The sequence below is a fragment of the Alosa alosa genome, chromosome 1 (assembly GCF_017589495.1).
Source record: "Alosa alosa isolate M-15738 ecotype Scorff River chromosome 1, AALO_Geno_1.1, whole genome shotgun sequence".
Classification (NCBI taxonomy): domain Eukaryota; kingdom Metazoa; phylum Chordata; class Actinopteri; order Clupeiformes; family Clupeidae; genus Alosa; species Alosa alosa.
The window spans coordinates 33069798-33087956 of record NC_063189.1 but is presented as its reverse complement, the minus strand read 5'-3'; the positions used below and the strand labels follow the sequence as shown (position 1 = coordinate 33087956).

General features: G+C 42.1%; 1 long non-coding RNA gene across 1 annotated transcript; it reads left to right on the top strand.

Moving 5' to 3' along the window:
• The first annotated feature begins 764 nt into the window (after nucleotides 1-764).
• Nucleotides 765-17761, top strand: LOC125294982. The gene is made up of 3 exons (XR_007193610.1): nucleotides 765-924; nucleotides 15707-15900; nucleotides 16991-17761. It is a non-coding gene; the product is annotated as an uncharacterized LOC125294982 (long non-coding RNA).
• Nucleotides 17762-18159: the final 398 nt, after the last annotated feature.

Genomic DNA, 18159 nt, shown 5'->3' with positions numbered 1-18159 from the left:
AAACAAGAAACAACCTCCACAGAGCCTGCAAGCCTGCTGTTTGAAGCAGTATTTACTACAAACCAAGTAATATGTGCAAGCTAAAATAGAGTGGGGTGCTAATTTCTAATTTGCCTTTCTCTGTGTCTCTCTCTCTCTCTCTCTCTCTCTGTGTGTGTGTGTGTGTGTGTGTGTGTGTGTGTGTGAAGACTCCCTTGGCTCATCCTCCCTGTTGTGTCTTTGGCCTGGCAGTAGACAGCAGTTTAATACCTGATCTAATCCGTGCCAGGAGGTGAGCCCAGGCTGCAGCGTTTTTGCAGATGTTCACATCCAATAATCTATCCATAATTGATGAAACAGGGAGGTCAGATGTTATGGCTGCTGCCGTTGCCGGCAACAAATAAATGGTTATTGACAAAATGCAGCCAGTGTGGCTCAGTGTGGCCAGGGGAGAAGGACAGGAGAGGCAAGCGCAAGCTGCACTCACGACCAGCGGAGAGGAAGAAAGAGAGGAAGAAAGAGGCGAAGAAAGAGAGGAAGAAAGAGGCGAAGTGAGAGTGGAGCCAGCCAGGGCTGAGGCCAGAACTCCCGGCTGGAACAGGGGATATGAGATCATGCTGCAGGGCCCGCTCAGCTGATGGGATGGAGGATTGGGCTTTCCCTCCAGAGGGATGGATGAGAGGAAGGAGGGAGGGGGGGAAGAGAGAGGGAGAGAGGGGGAGGCCGAGGCTGCTGAGAGGCACGAGGTGAGGGAGGCAGAGGCAGTGCAGTGGGCCAGCTGTCACGCGGCTTTCATCTCTAGGCGGCGTGTCACAGACAATCTACCTGGCCGTCGCGGAGAGCCCAGGGCTGGAGCCGCTCTCGGTGTCTGCTGCAGCAGCCTCGCTGCTCCTGTCCCTGCTGCTGCCGCAAGCCACCCTCTTACCGCAACGGACACATCCAAAGGTAACGTCTGGCATTAGGAGGCATGCATGCTCCAGCTTGTTGCTCTAATTTATAGTTCAATGACTGATGAAAAAAATCATAAAACTGTGTGATTTAGTGAAAAAGGACTAGGACGAGGATGAGGTTGAAATATGCTGTCCCTCTGAAAGGCTGTCTTTTTTAAGATTTACACCATTCAACACATCTTTTAGTAGGAAATAAACAAAAGCTTGATTTGACTCTGTGCTGGGGTCACGTTAAATAGCATTGCTCTGCCTGTGGCAAGTGCTCAGTAGCAGCACTGCTGCTGTGTAGGGGACTGGAAATGAGCTGTGACTCGTGTGAAGTCCCCACCTGTTTCATCGTCATGTTTAACAGGCATCTCAAATGAATCTTTAAAAAAGCTTCAGGATACAGCGCAGCACAGTCCAGATGTGGCCAGCACAACACTGCTACTGTACAAAGTGACATGGCAGACCGGCCCTCTGTTTGTTCTCGCGTCTAATATTATTTATTCAAAAGAACTTTACAAACATTCATTATATATCTTTGCTAATGTATAAGTAATGTAATTGATTCATATTATGTCAGTGGATATTTAGGAAATAATTCTTGATTTTTTATTTTCAATTAATTAATTAACTGGGAGACTCAAGGTTTGTGTTAAAAAGAATGCTTTGATTCATCATGAAATGATTTTGTTCATGGAAAGTCACATTCTTTTAAAAATACTGTCAATTTATTTCAGAGCAAGGCATTTCAAAATGGTAAAGAAACAGCTGTGGTATATCAGAAAATATTCCCAAAGCATTTTAGAGATCTTTTTAATCTATCTTTAAAAAAATATATATATTATTATATTACAGTGTTGACACAAAGTATCAATCTTATCTAATTTAATGAAAATGTTTCGAAGGGTGATGAATACTTTCTGTACATGCAGGTACTGTAAAGCATTGCCTAATATAACAGAAATAATTTCAGGTTGATAATTTTACCTTTTGTCACTCTTTTCTAACCTATGTTATGCTTTCTTGGGAAAACTGAACTTGAGATGAACCTGCTGAGCTCCAGCGACAAATCAGAGGAGCACAGGAATGAAATATTAATGAACTTATGTCGTAATTAACAGAACTCTCAGACACATTATAAGAGCTGCAGTCTATACATTTGACTAAAACCAGGATACTGTTTCTAGATCTGTATTATTTTTTATCATAAAAAAAACTCGCCAGTGAGATACTCCTTGCTGCCCTATGCATGGTGAGGTGATTGTGCACCTGCTCTCTCATTGCCCTTGCAGCACCACTGCCCACTGGTGGACAAGCAAACAGACATTAGATTAGAGATTAGATTAGATTCGATTCTTTTTGATTCGATTCGATTCGATTATAGATAGATAGATAGATAGATAGATAGATAGATAGATAGATAGATAGATAGATAGACTGCAGCTAAATGTCTCATTGTAACTTTAATTATAGCATATGTTCATACATATTTCAGACATGTGTCAGGAGCTCAGCACTAAGGGAAACATGTTCATCTACATATTAATAGTTTTTTTGGTAAGGTGTTTGGTGTGTGTGTGTGTGTGTGTGTGTGTGTGTGTGTGTGTGTGTGTGTGTGTGTGTGTGTGTGTGTGTGTGTGTATTGTGTGTGTGTGTGTGTGTGTGTGTGTGTGTGTGTGTGTGTGTGTGTGTGTGTGTGTGTGTGTGTGCTTTCACTTAGGTTGCTTGAAATGTGACAGCAGGAGGAAATGGCACTCTATTGCAGCAGCTGCTCTTTTTAGGAGCAGAGCCCCATCTCCTCCCTCTCCCTCTCTCCTGCTTTCTCTTCATCTCAGAGCGGGCTACCCCTCGAGGAGCCTAGCTGCTCCCACGGCGACAGAGGGATAAAGACGCTGATGAGGGAGAGAAAGAGGGACAGGAGGGGTGGGGGTGGGGGTGGGGCTGGGGGTGTGGAACGTCCCCCTGTGGAACGCCCACTCGCTGCATCCAACGCCACTCACTAAAGCCACTGGCGTGTGTCAGGACTCTAAGGCCCACTTCAGCATTGGTGGCGTCCGGCAATAAACTGCTGCATTAGCCACCAGGCTGTAAGAAGGGCATCTCTCTCTCTCTCTCTCTCTCTCTCTCTCTCTCTCTCTCTTTTCTCATACAAGCCATTTCCCCCATGGGCTATGCCACACTGAGATCCCGTGGGAGAGCCTGACTGTGATTACAGCCCTGTTAGCATCTGAGCCCTTTTGCCGCCACCATAAAAAGCAAAAGCAAGAAATAAATGGAAATTCCAGGGTGATAATTCTTCCAGTACCATCCCACCCGAGCTCCACTCCTATCCAATCACATGGATCACTAGCTAACACATTTTGGGGGAGGATTAAACAGTGTCTAATTGAATTTATGGACCTCTTAAATTACCACTTAGCGTGCTGCTGAGGTGTAATGATATGCTTTGCTTAAGTGTGTCCAAACAAAGGCTGCTATGATATGGGAAGAGCTTAATGGCTTTTAGAGATGAGCTGAAATGGTGCGATTCTACATGAGAGTGGCCATTTTGCTCCTTAATGGGTCTCCCTGCCAGGTATTGACACAAGGAGAAGGTGATAAATTCATTTGTGATGGTTGGAAGCTTTAGCCAAGTCGAAAATGGTTTGCTAAACATGTAATAAACCCAGTCGAGACTCAAATAACAGTATGACAACACCGTCATCTCAGATGAAGGGCTTGTTTGCAAGGCCCATCTTGTCTCTGAAACACTCAGTGAGTGATGGCAGCAAATTCAAGTTCAAAGCGAGCTAATGAGTTTGACCTTCCTTGTCGTAATTAGCATGCGCTGAACCTCATCATGCTGCAAGCCCCCACCTCATTCCCGACACGGCTCCATTATCATGCAAAGAGAGGTCACTACAAGGCTACAGGCTACTGGAGTTGGGTGGGAGCGTGTGCATGTGAGGTAAGGGGGAGAGAGAGAGAGGGGGTATTTATGGCAGTAATGTACGTTCTAAGTGATCAATACTGCCTGTTTGAATACAGCATCCAGTTATTTAAATGCACATCGGTTAACATAGCATAGTTATGTTAACTTAATACCAGACAAACACACAAAACACTATATGCCACTACAGCACCTCTCTGGCCCCAGACATTGTACAGCAATCTATGCTGTGACAATGACACCAACCACCAACATGACAGCGATACAAGGACACTCATCCAAAGTGCCAAGAGCCGTCTCTTCTCTCCGAATCCCCCTTCTTTTCTCCGTGCTCTCTCTTATATCCTCCCCTTTAGGAAACAAAAGGCTGATTAGGGCGCAGGTTGTTGTTGTGGATTAGCGTCTCTGCCCCCTCTCGTCTCGCCTTGGCTGGGATTATTACACTTTCAGTGGAGGATTTAACCATGGGGCCGAGTGGCCATGCCCTGAGGGAACACCCCCCTTTGCCATTCATGCTCCCCCCTCCCCTTCTCCCACCTCTCTTTCTCTTTCTCTTTCTCTTTCTCTTTCTCTTTCTCTTTCTCTTTCTCTTGCGCTTTATTGCTTGTCCTTTCTTCTGGCAGCCGAGGCTCTCTAACATCAGGGACTCATACAATAACTGGCCCCAAGCCATCCCCAAACCCTTAAATCAGTTTAGCCGTACCACTCAGCTATGCGTGCAAAGAGCCATGAGTGCCACGCAATAGAATGTGTGTTCATTTCTTGAATGAAATTCTCTCTCTCTCTTTCTTTCTCTCTCTCTCTCTGTCTCTCACATAGTTAGTGAGATGTGCGTATGTGCACCTATGTGTGCAACCAATTACACAGAGTTGTGCCTCCCAAGTTGGAGTTGGAGTTCTTCACTCAGAGTCTTCTTCCTAAATTCTATGAGAAGGTGCCTCAGACATGAATGATTAAATTGTGTTCATTTATGTTCTGGGAAACCATGCATCCAGTTAGCTCTATTTAAAAGTTTCAGTAACATTTCATGCACTGCTCTTTTAGGCTGAATAAGAAAAATGTGGCAAAGCTGAGTTTGCACAACTGTTTAAATAGAAAATATATAAATCAATGCAAAAAACATGTTGGTTAAATCCATGAATATTGTAATACAGACTTAACAGAGATAGCTTTAAGTGTCTGAGACGGCATCAGCCCAATATCTTTAAGATTTCATGTGCAGTTTATGAAAGCAATACAAGCCACCATATGAAGATCTAACACACACAAAAACAGTTTCTTTTTAAAAATTGGTAAAAGCCAAGGGCACCTTTAAGAATTTACACATATTTTAAAATACACATTTCTCCGAAGTAGAGAGAATGAGAAAAGGAGACCAAGAGAAAAGAAAGGGGCTTCAAGGGGCCAGCTGCAAAATTAATATTACTGGCGGTGCTGCTGTGAAATAGCTGGGGTGAAAAATGAAGTGTTCACAAAAGTAAAGAGAGTCAGAGGGAGATAGAGAGAGAGACAGAGAGAGAGAGAGAGAGAGAGAGCAGGAGAGAAGGGGAAGGAGCGTCAGAAGGAATACTCCTCCACACAACTACAAGGCAGCATGCAGAGAACTCAGCACTGATGGAGAGCCAGAGTACAATGACAGCTTGAATGGGCCCTGAAATTATGGCCATATTTCATTCTTTTGCATCACTTTGCTTCACAACTCTATTGACTGCAGCTTACTTTTTCAACATTCTGTTTTCTCCTGGCTTTTTGTGTTTGTCTCAAGAACAGACCTTCTGACACTCATGCCTATGCAAAAGAAACAACAGAGCAAATGACACCAGCAGTAACAAGAGAGAGAGAGAGAGAGAGAGAGAGAGAGAGAGAGAGAGAGAGAGAGGGAGTTGTGCTTGATTACTGATCCTCACTCTGAATGACTGCATGTGCCAGTTGCAGTGGGTAAGACAAAGTGAATGGAGTCGTCCTGCTGCTCCTTGCTTTGGTTGTCTCCCCTCCCATTTTTGATGCCATGAATATTTTATGAAATGGGCCAAAACCCAAAGCCCATATAACAATCCTGTGCTCCTGACATGCGGCACCCTGTAAGCAATAAACATTAGTGGTGAGATTGAGTGCATTAAAATGAACTCCATCTAACTTGCACATTGATTACCTGATGGAGAATGAGCACCTCCATTCAAACACAATGCATACGGAGCCAGGGAGATTGGAATGGAGCTCTTTGCATATAGCTAAGAATGAATGAGATGAGGAGACGCACAGAGGAGAACAGTACAAAGGAGGAATAGAAGGAGGGGCGCTCTGCTAGGCATGTGTTATTGTCCGCCAGTATCTATCTTTTTAAATGATGTGTACATTTGGTCTCACTGGGAAGTTAATTAGGTCCAGAGATTGCTCCAGGTGTTGTTCAGGTAATTTGAAATGTCAGAATCCACAGGGCGCAGCTGCTGACCTGAGTCTGCCTCACACACCGCCATGCAATATTGGGAGTAGCTAATTATTTCTCCTTTTGTTCCTGGGAGGAATTTTTTGTCTTTTTTCTAAGATGTCAGAAAGATCGAAAAGACATAATGTACCAAATTAGTGCATTGTCGTTTTTTCAATGAAACAAAAATCATGACATTTCATGGATATGTTTGACTGCAGCATATCCATATCCACAACTGAATATGCTATATGTTCACCACCGCCATTACCATTTTTTAAAACATAATCAGGTAATTAGAGTTTCACATCACATGTTCCCCAGTAGTCTTAAACTAAAGGATACCTTGAAGAGGTGTAAATGAGAGGCATACTCTCTCCTCAGTCCATCTCTAGTGTTGGAAGTTTTGGGTCTCCCTTGGTGACCCTAAGTCTCTTGGGCTCATATACCATACATGACGATATCAAGGCTAACTTTCATTAGTACAGAGCCTGCTGCCATGGAGTGATAGCTCCAGGACCAGCCTCAGGCATCTTACAGTCAAAGGCATGACAGGCCCCTGCACTGCGCCACACAAAGGTTTCTTTTCCAACGTCTGGTTGGGTTCACCGACCTATGAAGCCTCGTCAAAAAGGGAAATGCTGTGTGTATCTCATGTGCCAAGGCATTAGTGTTCTTTCATTCTGTCCACCATTTATTACCCTGAAAAATGTATGAATCAGACTGGATTTGCAAATGTAGGGGTATCAGTGAAATGGATATAAGATGTCTCTATTAGCTATTGTTTAAAAAGCATTCAAAAAGAGGCATAGGCTATGTTTATTTCAAATTTCCTAGGACTCTTTTACCTGTACATGTACAGTAGTTATGACATTATTTTCAGCATTGGTTAAGAAAAATGTTTATTACGGATCCGTAAAGTGAGATACAATGTTATAATGCCAGTCACACAATGCTGTATTCTGAAAATAAATATTGGTCATATAAGGCTTAAAGGTAGGTTTAGGTATTTTTGGCGACTGTAGAGGTCCCTCGAACTGCTTATGACTTACCCCCCCCCGTACACAATGAAAATGCTTTTGTTGTGGAGGTAAAGGATTAACAACAGGCAAAAACTATCTCCAAAGAGCTACAGTATATCTACTGAAGATGATGTTTCACAATTCTCGCGAGATTTGTCGGGCCGGTTGCCAACCGTTCCCTAAAAAACGGATTCGTCCCATATTTGAAAGGAAAAAGATGTGTTCCGTATTGAACTGAAACGGAACACATTTTGTGCAAGAAAAACAACTAGGCTAGCCTACTTGCTTCAGAGACGGAAAAAATCCAGAGATAAATTAAGGCTTCGCCAAATTCAGAGCTGTGCTTCTGGAGCTGCTTAATATGTTCACAAGATATTTTATTCTGTGATAGCCAATCTGCCAGGTCAGTTTTCAGAGTTGTTTGGTTTGAGTAGAATATAGGCTACAAACAGTTATTTCTTTATTAGGTGTTTTTGCATCAAAATGATTCTTGTTTTGCACCAGATAGAAAATGAGTAGGCTAGTAGCCTTGGAGGCGTCATTGCAAGAATTTCTTTTTGTATATCATGAGAATGTGCGCTCATTTAACCAAATTGTGCACTCGTTTTACTCAATTATGATCTCATTTGACTAGATCACGCATAGAATGTATTGTATTGTGCGCTCATTTTAGTAATTAGTGACTCATTTCAGTGCGTTCATTTGACAGAATTTAGTAAACTGGCCCACAATTTTGTAAAATGATGCAATGTTTATATAAATTATATCAATACCCCCCCACACACACACACACACACACACACTAACTGAACTGGATGCCGGTATACTGAATTTTGTAAAATGATGCACTGTTTAGTAAAACAATGCATCATGCATCATTTTTTGATCTTGCAATACACACACACACACACCATAGCTTATATCAATACCTCCCCCCCACTAACTGAACTGGATGCCGGTATACTGAAATTTATAGTCCCCCCCTGACCCCCCCCCCCCCCAATATTGAAGACGTAGTAATGCCCCCCCGGTGGCCACATATGTGTGAGACGAACTGTACTTTAACATTGTTCAGCAGGTGACCCATACCGAAATGGCGTAGTCTTGTCTTCTCTGTGCTTAATTTAATGTGCATATTTGGGTTCAGTCGTACGGAGCAGGAGGTGTCATTGCAAGATATTTTTGTATTTTGAGAAAATATATAGCGCTCATATTTTACTAAATTGTGGTCTCATTTTATTAGATTGTGCACTTAATTTAGTAAATTGTGTGCACTTTTTACTGTACTGTGCGCATGTTTAACTACATTGTGCTCTCATTTTACAAAAATTTAAATGAGAGCATAAATTAGTAAAATGAGCACACTATTTAGTAAACCATGCACACGGTATAGTAAAATGTGCACACAATTGACTAAATTGAGTGCACAATCTAATAAAATGAGAACTCAATTTAGTAAAATATGAGCACTAGTAAAACAAGCATTTAGTGCATTTAGTAAAATGTGTGCACAATCTACTAATTGAGAGCACAATTCACTAAAATGAGCGGTTGTTTCAGGGTTTGTTCCTTGGGATTCTTTTCATTTTTTAAATATTTTAATTTCTACATTTTGCTTTCCTCCGGCACCAGCATTCCTTTAAATGTAAATGTACCTGAATATAGCCTGGGAAAAATCATGTGTGTCACCCCTTGTTTTCAGGGATCGCCCTCTGTTTTCCTGTAAAATCAAATGAATGTCATGAATTGTGCTGTATTCTGGCAGCCTATTAGCCTGGGTGCCAGTCCGAACTTAGTCCCGCCCACAACATTTGAGGTCGGGAAGTTCAGTCTGGCATTGCTCCATTGTGGAGCAAGTATGCTCACCCTAGATCGGGCGGACCAATCAAATTGGGCTTTACGATGATGGACAGGTTAGCAACAGTGCCTGGTCTATCACGTCATCTGAGCACGCTTAGATTAGGCTTATGTTTGAAACAAAAACGCTGTGGCTAGAAGGAGACTTTTAAGACCCCATATGGAAAATGCATATTATTTAATGAGGTTTTATCACTGAAAACGATCATTTCTGAAAACTTTGGCCAAAGTTGAGATGTGGGAAAACTCGTGGTTTCACTTTCATCAAGGGAAAACCGCGCTGTTTCATTGTGACATGTTGTTCCCACGTTCGTTTGAAATCTCTGATTGACCACCTGTTCGAGGGATTTGCGAAAGCCTTTCTCAGCTGTTTAACATGTTTGTAGCATATCAGTGTTCAACAGAATTATTTTTAAAAACGGAGGGGATATAGGCTATCAGTTTCCTAATAGCCTACCCTACTTCGTATCTCTTAGATTTCGCTAATGAGTGTTGTAGGAGTTATTGACGGCACTAACTTTTACAAAAGACCAGAAAACAATGTTAAGGCATTTGGGAAGCAGAAGGATGGTTCGTGTGTGTTCTTCCTACACCTCACGGTAAGCTATTTCATTGCTCTGATTGGTTAGGTCTATCCAATTGAGTGCAGAGGCATTCCCCCCCTTTATCAGTTGAAACACGCCCCATAATTGCGTCCTAATGGAGCAGTATCAGACTCATATTCTGACTAAAATCGAGTATGACTACGTCAGGCTAGCAGCCATATACGAATCAAGTTTAGTTTAACTCCTCTGCTACTTATAGTTTCCTGATTGCAAAGGAATTAGCCTAATAACCTGTGTATTGTTAAACTTTCTGGCACATTGTATGTTGTTTATTTGTGCACTTTTTTCTGGTACATTGTATGTTGTTTATTTGTGCACTTTTTTCCTGCTTTTTGTACCTTTTGCGTCTTTTTTCCCTTTTTGTTTTAACTGAGGCTACCCCCGTCACCTCCTAGTGGAGAGTCTGCTGATTATGACTGTGGACTACTGCTGATCTTTTGTGGTTATTTGCTTGTTGTTGTGACATGTTTTGTACAATATATACATTTTGAACATACCTGGACTTGAGGGTTTCCTGGAGTCAATTTAGTTAAAGCCATTTAGTGTTTTGTTGTGCTTAGAAATTCCATTCAATAATTTCTTGATTTTAGTTTAATTTCACTCTGTCTGACAGACCGAGTGAACCTTTAAAGTTACCCCACTACCACTACACAATAATAACAATGTCTACATTGTATTTCTGATTGATTGGGTGTTATTTAAATAAAAAATCAACTAACTTTTACCTCAAAGATATTTTTAATTTTTTTTTAATTTTTTGGACTTAACTCCTTTGTTTTAAGGTTAACCTGTAGAAAGTTCTTGGCCAAAAAAATTGGGCAAATATAAACCGCAGTCTTAATACAATTACAGTGTATTTACAGCACAGAGTATTCTGTAAGCACAGTTTCAGACCACAGTAGACAGTATAGAACATGTCAACAGAGTGCACATTCTATACATTTGTGAAATACTAACGTGATTGTTGATGTCCATCCCTCATCGTTGATGGTATTCTCATAAGTAACCTCATATTATTGTCTAACCTGTTTTTCTGACAAAGGCTAGGTAATGGTTAACTCTCCCATTGTCTTGTCACTCACATATAAAGAATACCTATTCGCCCAAGCCTTCCCCAGATCAGTTTTGATCCATTCACCATTAAAAAATGGCAAAGATTCTTTTATATTCAAATGAGAACATTACCATAAGACATCCGGGCTCACACAGTCCCCCTCTGTTAATCTCTCATTTGAATAGCTCATATCTTCAAGACACATCTCTGTTAGATTCTTCTGGGCTTTTGTCCCTGGCACAAGGCACATCTGTGGAGGAAAGGTGTCATGCATCCAGCCTAGTAATTTGTCATGAAAGAGACGCTATGAGAGATAAAGGAAGATAACTGTCAGTGGTTTAATGGGTGTCATAAACAGCGGGGATTTTAATCAGAGTGGAGTAAGTTCATTCCCGTTGTTAGGTTGGAATCCATAATTAGCTCATAGGTGTGCAGATTTCAGTATCATCAAACATGAGAGAGAAGCATCTATGGCTCTGACACATCATGCTGACTTTAGAGATGGGTCAATGTCCACAGGCTGTCTGATCTTCTGAAATGAAATCAATGTGTGGTACCTGTAGCAGTGAGACTTTTAGGCTCTGATAAGTGTTACAGGTACAGGGGGAAATTAGGGCGCTCTCTATGAGACAGAGAGACCAGAGGATCAGATCAGGCCCCAGTGTGTCAGCTTCCCTTAATGTGCACATCAATTCCTTCAGACGCTTTATCGGAACAAAACAAAGTAGAGTTGACAAGTTGCTGCTTGGCAACTCAGCATCATGAGATTTAGAGGGAAGAAGGAAGAAAGGAGAAAAGCCCCCATTCTCTTGGGAAAAACATAGTGTATGCTTTGTGATCCTAAGAATAATGAACATTAACCCTTGTCCTAACCACCTTGTGTATACTTTATCAAATCTTTTTTAAGTTAACTCTGGTACTACTACTACTACTACTACTACTTCTACTTCTACTACCGCTACTACTACTAGTATGCTGTAACAGCATACTAGTAGTTGCAGCAATACTAGTAGTTATATGTTGGTTACAGGAGTATACTAGATCTGAGGTCCTGAAGTGGTGTGATAGTGGTGACTTGTGCCTCTGGAGAATGTCTGTCTGCCAGCCCAGGGGCTCATTAGACTCATTAGCATTATTAGTTCATTAGGCCCAAGCACCAGCGTGCAGGCAAAGCCCTATGGTTTCTGTAAGGATTATTATAATTATAGATGACGTTATTCTGCCAAACTTTGCCTTTTTTAAAGTGGTGCTCATGGGCGATTCCATCCCTTGGATAAAATTTGACACACACAACAGGTGTCATATAAAGCTGTCCTGGACCAAGGCTTGGCCCTGGGTGTGGCCCAGATACTCCATAGCACCCAATAAAATGAGTCTTGTGCTTGATCTATGCTACAAACACCAAATTTGGTAGCCATGCCCAGCAGGAAGTGAGGTATTTCAAATTTTGTGTGTTGTGACACATGATCAATAATGGTGCACTTCTAGATGGCTAGAATGCAGGATTCTGCAAGCCAATCAGAATGCAGAATTCCACCAACCAATCAGGATGCAGGGTTCCAACAGCCAATCAGAATGCAGGATTTCAACAGCCAATCAAAGTGCAGGAATTCGATAGCCAATCACAATGCAGGATTCCAACAGCCAATCAGAGCACAGGATTTCAACAGCAAATATGTCCTCTGCCTCAGAAGTTTGACGATTTGACGAAGTTTTGAGATTAAATAGATCCTGGAACTTAGCCTGGTCTGGAGCAGGCTAGCTCCACAGAATACATGTAAATCGCCATGGTGATTTGGCCCATTGAACAAAACTAGGATAAGGGATTAAGCCGGGATATCTTGGATATCCTGGCTCAATTTATTCGTGATCCAGTTGCACAAAAGTGGGATAGGGGGCAGCAGGATATGTTATGGTATAAGTCACAATGGCGATTTATTCTGTGGAGCTAGCCTGCTCCAGACCAGGCTAAATTCCAGGATCTATTTAATCTCATCCCTAATCTCAGTCAGCAGTCACCACAAACGGAAACCAATAGTTATTCCACTGCCCACTACACATTGTTATCACATATAACTAGACCCACTGTCATTATTTAAACGCTTGTGATCATTAATTAACTTTTACATATCGCCATTCCTGACCTGTCATGCGACAATGTGACGTCACTGGAGCGCCGTAACCATTTTGCCCGTGGTGGTCGCAATACTAGTTGCAATATTCTCCTAAACAGAGGTGTTGCTGTTGTGAAAAGGCTATCACTACCTACTTTATACCGTAGAAGAAGCAATGAAGCTGCTCTAGTTGCCATGGTGAATCAGTGAATCTGTGATCGGTGGCGGGGTCTGTTTGAGGGAGCCGTGAGCGCGCACTTATCCAGGATAGGTTTCACCTGGCTTGATGAATCCGTGTCTGCTCATCCTGGCTTGGTGCAACCAATAAGCCTGTATGCTCTTGTTTTGGATTCATTGTGCGCAGCTCAGTAACTTATCCCGGATGTCTTAATTCTGCTTTTGTGCAACGGGTCCCAGGTTTAGTGCACTATAATAAGATGGAACATAACACATATTTACACTAATGTTTACCCATATATAATTCACTTATTTTCTTTGCTTGCCATGGCAATGTCATAAGTTACCCTTAACAGTAAGGTATTGAAAAGTTACCTATTTCCGCCCTTTTACCTATATGTGTCACTTGATTTCATTTCTATACAAACCAAAAAATGGCGGATTCCAAAAGAAACACAAGCACCCACACGATCTAAATTATCTCTGCACCAAAAATGTACAGTGACTCGAAGAGTTGTAAACAGTGTTGTAAGGTTGCATGTACAAAACCGCTTGAAGCTCCAGTGGATTTTTGATTTCGCAACGAGAATTCTTGGTCTAACCGTTGATGTGCCTGCACCAAACTCTGAGCACGGTAAACAAAATCTGATATTTTAGGCAGTAAAAGCTCCCAGTTTACTGCTTTTCCAGTTATGGACACATCCAATATTTTAATCTATATAATATTTTACATTTCTGGTGAACAGATTAAGTCATATAACAACACTTACATGGGAATCAGAAAAACGTGTAAATCCTAATCGTGGTCAATGAATGTTATTCAGTGTAATCATGAAGTGTTTTGCTCTGCATATTGGAAAGAGAAAGACAGTGTAAGAATTTATATTCACCTTTATTCATTTAGCAGATACCTTTATCCAGACTAGCTTACAAAACGAGGAATAGCATTCAATCTGCAATGCAGAGGAGACCTTAGGTGACAATCATGACGTCAAGTGACAAGCCTCTGCATGGACTGTGTACTCTCTACAGGTTGGACCGTCGGTGACTCATGACCCATGACGTGATGTGGCTGATCAGGTTTTATCGGGCTGTAGCTCCAGGGCTAAGGAGGGGTAGGAGGAAGGAGAGGGGGGGCAGGGAGAAGGGGATTTCTGATGCCATATGGCTGACCGAGACCCTCCAGCATCCCCCGGGGGGAGAGAGCCATGGCTGCACTCCTGCCAGAGAGGAGAGGGAGAGAGAGAGGGAGGAGGAGGACTGGAGAGGGAGAAAGATAGAGATGAGGAGGATGACTGGAGAGGGAGAAAGAGAGAGAGAGAGGGAGAGAGAGAGAAGGAGGGTGACTAGAGAGGAAGAAAGAGGGACAGAGAGAGAGAAAACTAGAAGGAGGATGACTAGAGAGAGAGAGAGAGAGAGAAAAGGATGACTGGAAAGGGGAAAGAGAGAGAGACTCAATTGTTGTGCTTTGCAAAAATCTTATCTTGAGTATTTCTTGAGACATGGAGTATGCTTATTGTTATGGTTTTTAATTAACCAGAGAGTCTGATATACACCTGCACTATATTTTGCATTGTGGCAAAAGTAACACTGGGCCCTGAGCACAGGTGTACTTTTGTCATTGAACACCTTGTTGAAATTCAATATTTATAGCAGATTTTTATAACATTCTAATTACACTGTTGTAAGGTCTATGTCGGAGCCACTGGCAGAAAAAGCAGGATCAATCCCATAGGGATGTCAGTCAGCACACTCACACCTTCTGGCTCCGCTTGGGTCTCTGGCTGGTCTAAACATAAATCATGAATGCTTGAACGCGGTTCTGCTTCTGACTGGCTATTAGCACACAGTGGAAGTGCAGCCCAGCGAAGAGAAATGTGTCACTATTCAAGAGGCCGCACAGCCATGACACAGGTAGCTGCAGCTGCTGGAAGGTGAGAAATGCTGCTGCCAGCTGTTGAGCTGCCCCACCAAAATAAGCATTCTGGCATTTAAAAAGGATCCTCCCCCTGGGGCAAAAGGCCCTGCTACCCCAAATATTTGCCTTTTGTCTGTTAAAGAAAAATTGTGAGGCAGACAAAAAAAAGGAAGAGATAGAGGGAGAGAGAGGAAAATCAACAATGTTTTACGTCAAAGAAAGCCTGGTCTAAACTGGGCTCCTGTCTCAGCACCCCTGCCAGGCCTCTCATCCCCATGTGCTGCTCCCCTCCTGGAGGGCTGGGTGATTGAGCCCTCTCTCCAGCCTTTCATCCCTGAGCGCCAGCTCCTGCTTCCACACCTCACAGCCTCACCACCACGGGGGACACAATCATACACTCCCGCAAAGTCTGCAAGTGTGTGTGTGTATGTGTGTGTGTTTGTCTACATTTGTATGTATGCATGTGTATGTTACACTGTGCATATAGTTGACAGAGTTAAAATTACAAGAATAAAATCTCTGGGAGAAATTATGCGAGTGATTATGATGATGATGATGATGATTATCATTATTATTATTATCAATATCATTATCAATATCATTATTACTATTGGTTGTTGTTGAAGTAGAACTATCAATATTAGAATGAACACATACATGTATAGTCACCCTGCGTTCACCATTACTACAGGTCTCCTTGCTATGATGTTTATATGGTTTGGAGAGACACCTAATGGTCAGAGGGCTAACCTGCAGCTAAAGCAGAATAGCCAACGCACAGCAGGGGAAACATGCTGGAAGACCAAAAACACAGCATCTTTTACGGTGGAGGCTGGAGGGATTTTGTGAGCTGGTTGAAGACTGTCAGACTAATTCTTTTAAAAGGTAATGCAGATTTGTCTAATTCTACATCTTTGCAGAATCACAGTTTTATCAAATTTAATTGTTGTTCCATATACTCATTTTTTCATTGATGTGTTACTGTGATTTGTCTGGTCCTTGTAAGGCAATACTGAGTGAAAAAATGTTTACTTGATTGATTATATCAAAATTGAGTATCTAACACCAATTGTATGAAAGAGTGTAAATCCTGGACATTCAATGACCAAAACTAATACAAAGTAAAGTAGTGATGTTTCCATAGTCTGTACATTATACAACTGTTGAAAAATGAATTTGAACATGAGCACGTGGTGTGTGCTGCTGCTACACACAAGCAGCAGCCGTGGGGCAGCCGTGGCCCACTGGTTAGCACTGGACTTGTAACTGGAGGGTTGCGGTTCGTACCCCGACCAGTGGGCCGCGGCTGAAGTGCCCTTGAGCAAGGCACCTAACCCCTCACTGCTCCCCGAGCGCCGCCGTTGAAGCAGGCAGCTCACTGCGCCGGGATTAGTGTGCTTCACTTCACTGTGTGTTCTCTGTGTGCTGTTTGTGTTTCACTAATTCACTGATTGGGTTAAATGCAGAGGCCAAATTTCCCTCACGGGATCAAAAAAAAAAAGCACAAACACAGCCACTTGCATAAAGAGGCCGGGGCTAGTGAGAGAAGATAAGAAGTACATACTGTGCATACTCAGATGAGCACATGCACCCAAGCACAAACATACCAACATCCACATAATTACATCAAAAAATCCTGCTCAGTTTTTAGGACAACTCATATAGTGTTGCTTTCCATGTGGTTCCAACAGGTGTGTCTGTGGCCATTGTTGAGCCCTGCTCACAGACCGTGGAGGCCCATCCTCTGAGCTCCTCATCGGCACCTTCCCATAGACCTAGTACCTCTGGAAGCACGCTGTATACAATAAATGGAATAATTCATGAGTTGTCATTAAAATTGAAACTTTCTCTCCTTAGACTTGATATGCAGTTTGAAATTCTACATAATGGACCAAAGATGTTCAGAAGTTGTGTTTTTTTCTCTTTTTCTTCTTTTCTTTTCTCTTTCTTTCTCCCCCTCCCTCTCCTCCTCCAGCGACGCTGGGAGCTGGGGGCCCCTGTGCTGCTGTCAGTCGTGGGAGTGGGACACGCAGAGCGAGGCTTTAATTGTGCTGGAAGACGCGCGCTCGTTAACGTACGGAGGGGAAAGAAGGGAGTTTCAGGACTTCTGTTTCTGTCCTTCTCTCTTTATGTCTGTCGTTTGTCTTTTTATCTGTATCCTGTACCCTTTTCTTCTAAACACCTGTCCTTCTCTTCCTCAATTCCACCTCTATCTTTACGTTTATATTTTCATTTTTGCGCTGTTGTTTTCCTACTGAAACGTAGACTCTCATCCTTTCCTTCAGATTTAACAAATACTGTAGGCAGGGTTAAGATAATGTAACATTGCAAAAAAGAGTGCGTCTGAATGTGTTTTGCATTGACAGAAATGTTCCCATACTCAGTCTCTTAAATACTTTAAAGTAATATTTTATACTATAATACTTTAAAGTAATCTTTTATACTATAATACTTTAAAGTAATCTACAGTATGTTATTAACTGGATATACTGTATCACGGAACATTTCAGTTCCCAACAATTACACATTTTGAGACTTCGACTTTGATTTACCAATATTGGTAAATGTAGTTTTCAGATTAATTAATCTGATATTTGAATATTTCCACTGCATCATCTCTCAGATGGTAGGACAAATGAAATAAAAATGGCTTTCTCCTCATCTCTCCTCTTCTTTCTATACATCTCTCTTCCTTTCTCCCTCATTTATTTCTCACACGCACATACACACACACACACACACACACACACACACACACACACACACACACACACACACACACCCGGACACACACACACACACACACACACACCCGGACACACACACATACACACACACACACACACACACACACATACACACACACACACACACACACACACAAACCTGCTCGGAAATGTTCTTTTTCTCTTTGTCAATTATTCATTAATACCAAATTGTGTTTGTCTCAAGTGGAACTCCTCATTGCCTCCTGTGACACGAACCCTCCACATCCTCTCAGGAGCCTCCGCCACTCCTGTGCCAATTTCCCCAAGTAGACAGAAAGTTGTTTAGGAAACCATTTTTGTCTGGGTTACTGTGGAAATTCCTGATTTGTCTTTATCGAGGACCATTTGTATTACAGAAGAAAGTGATAAATAATGA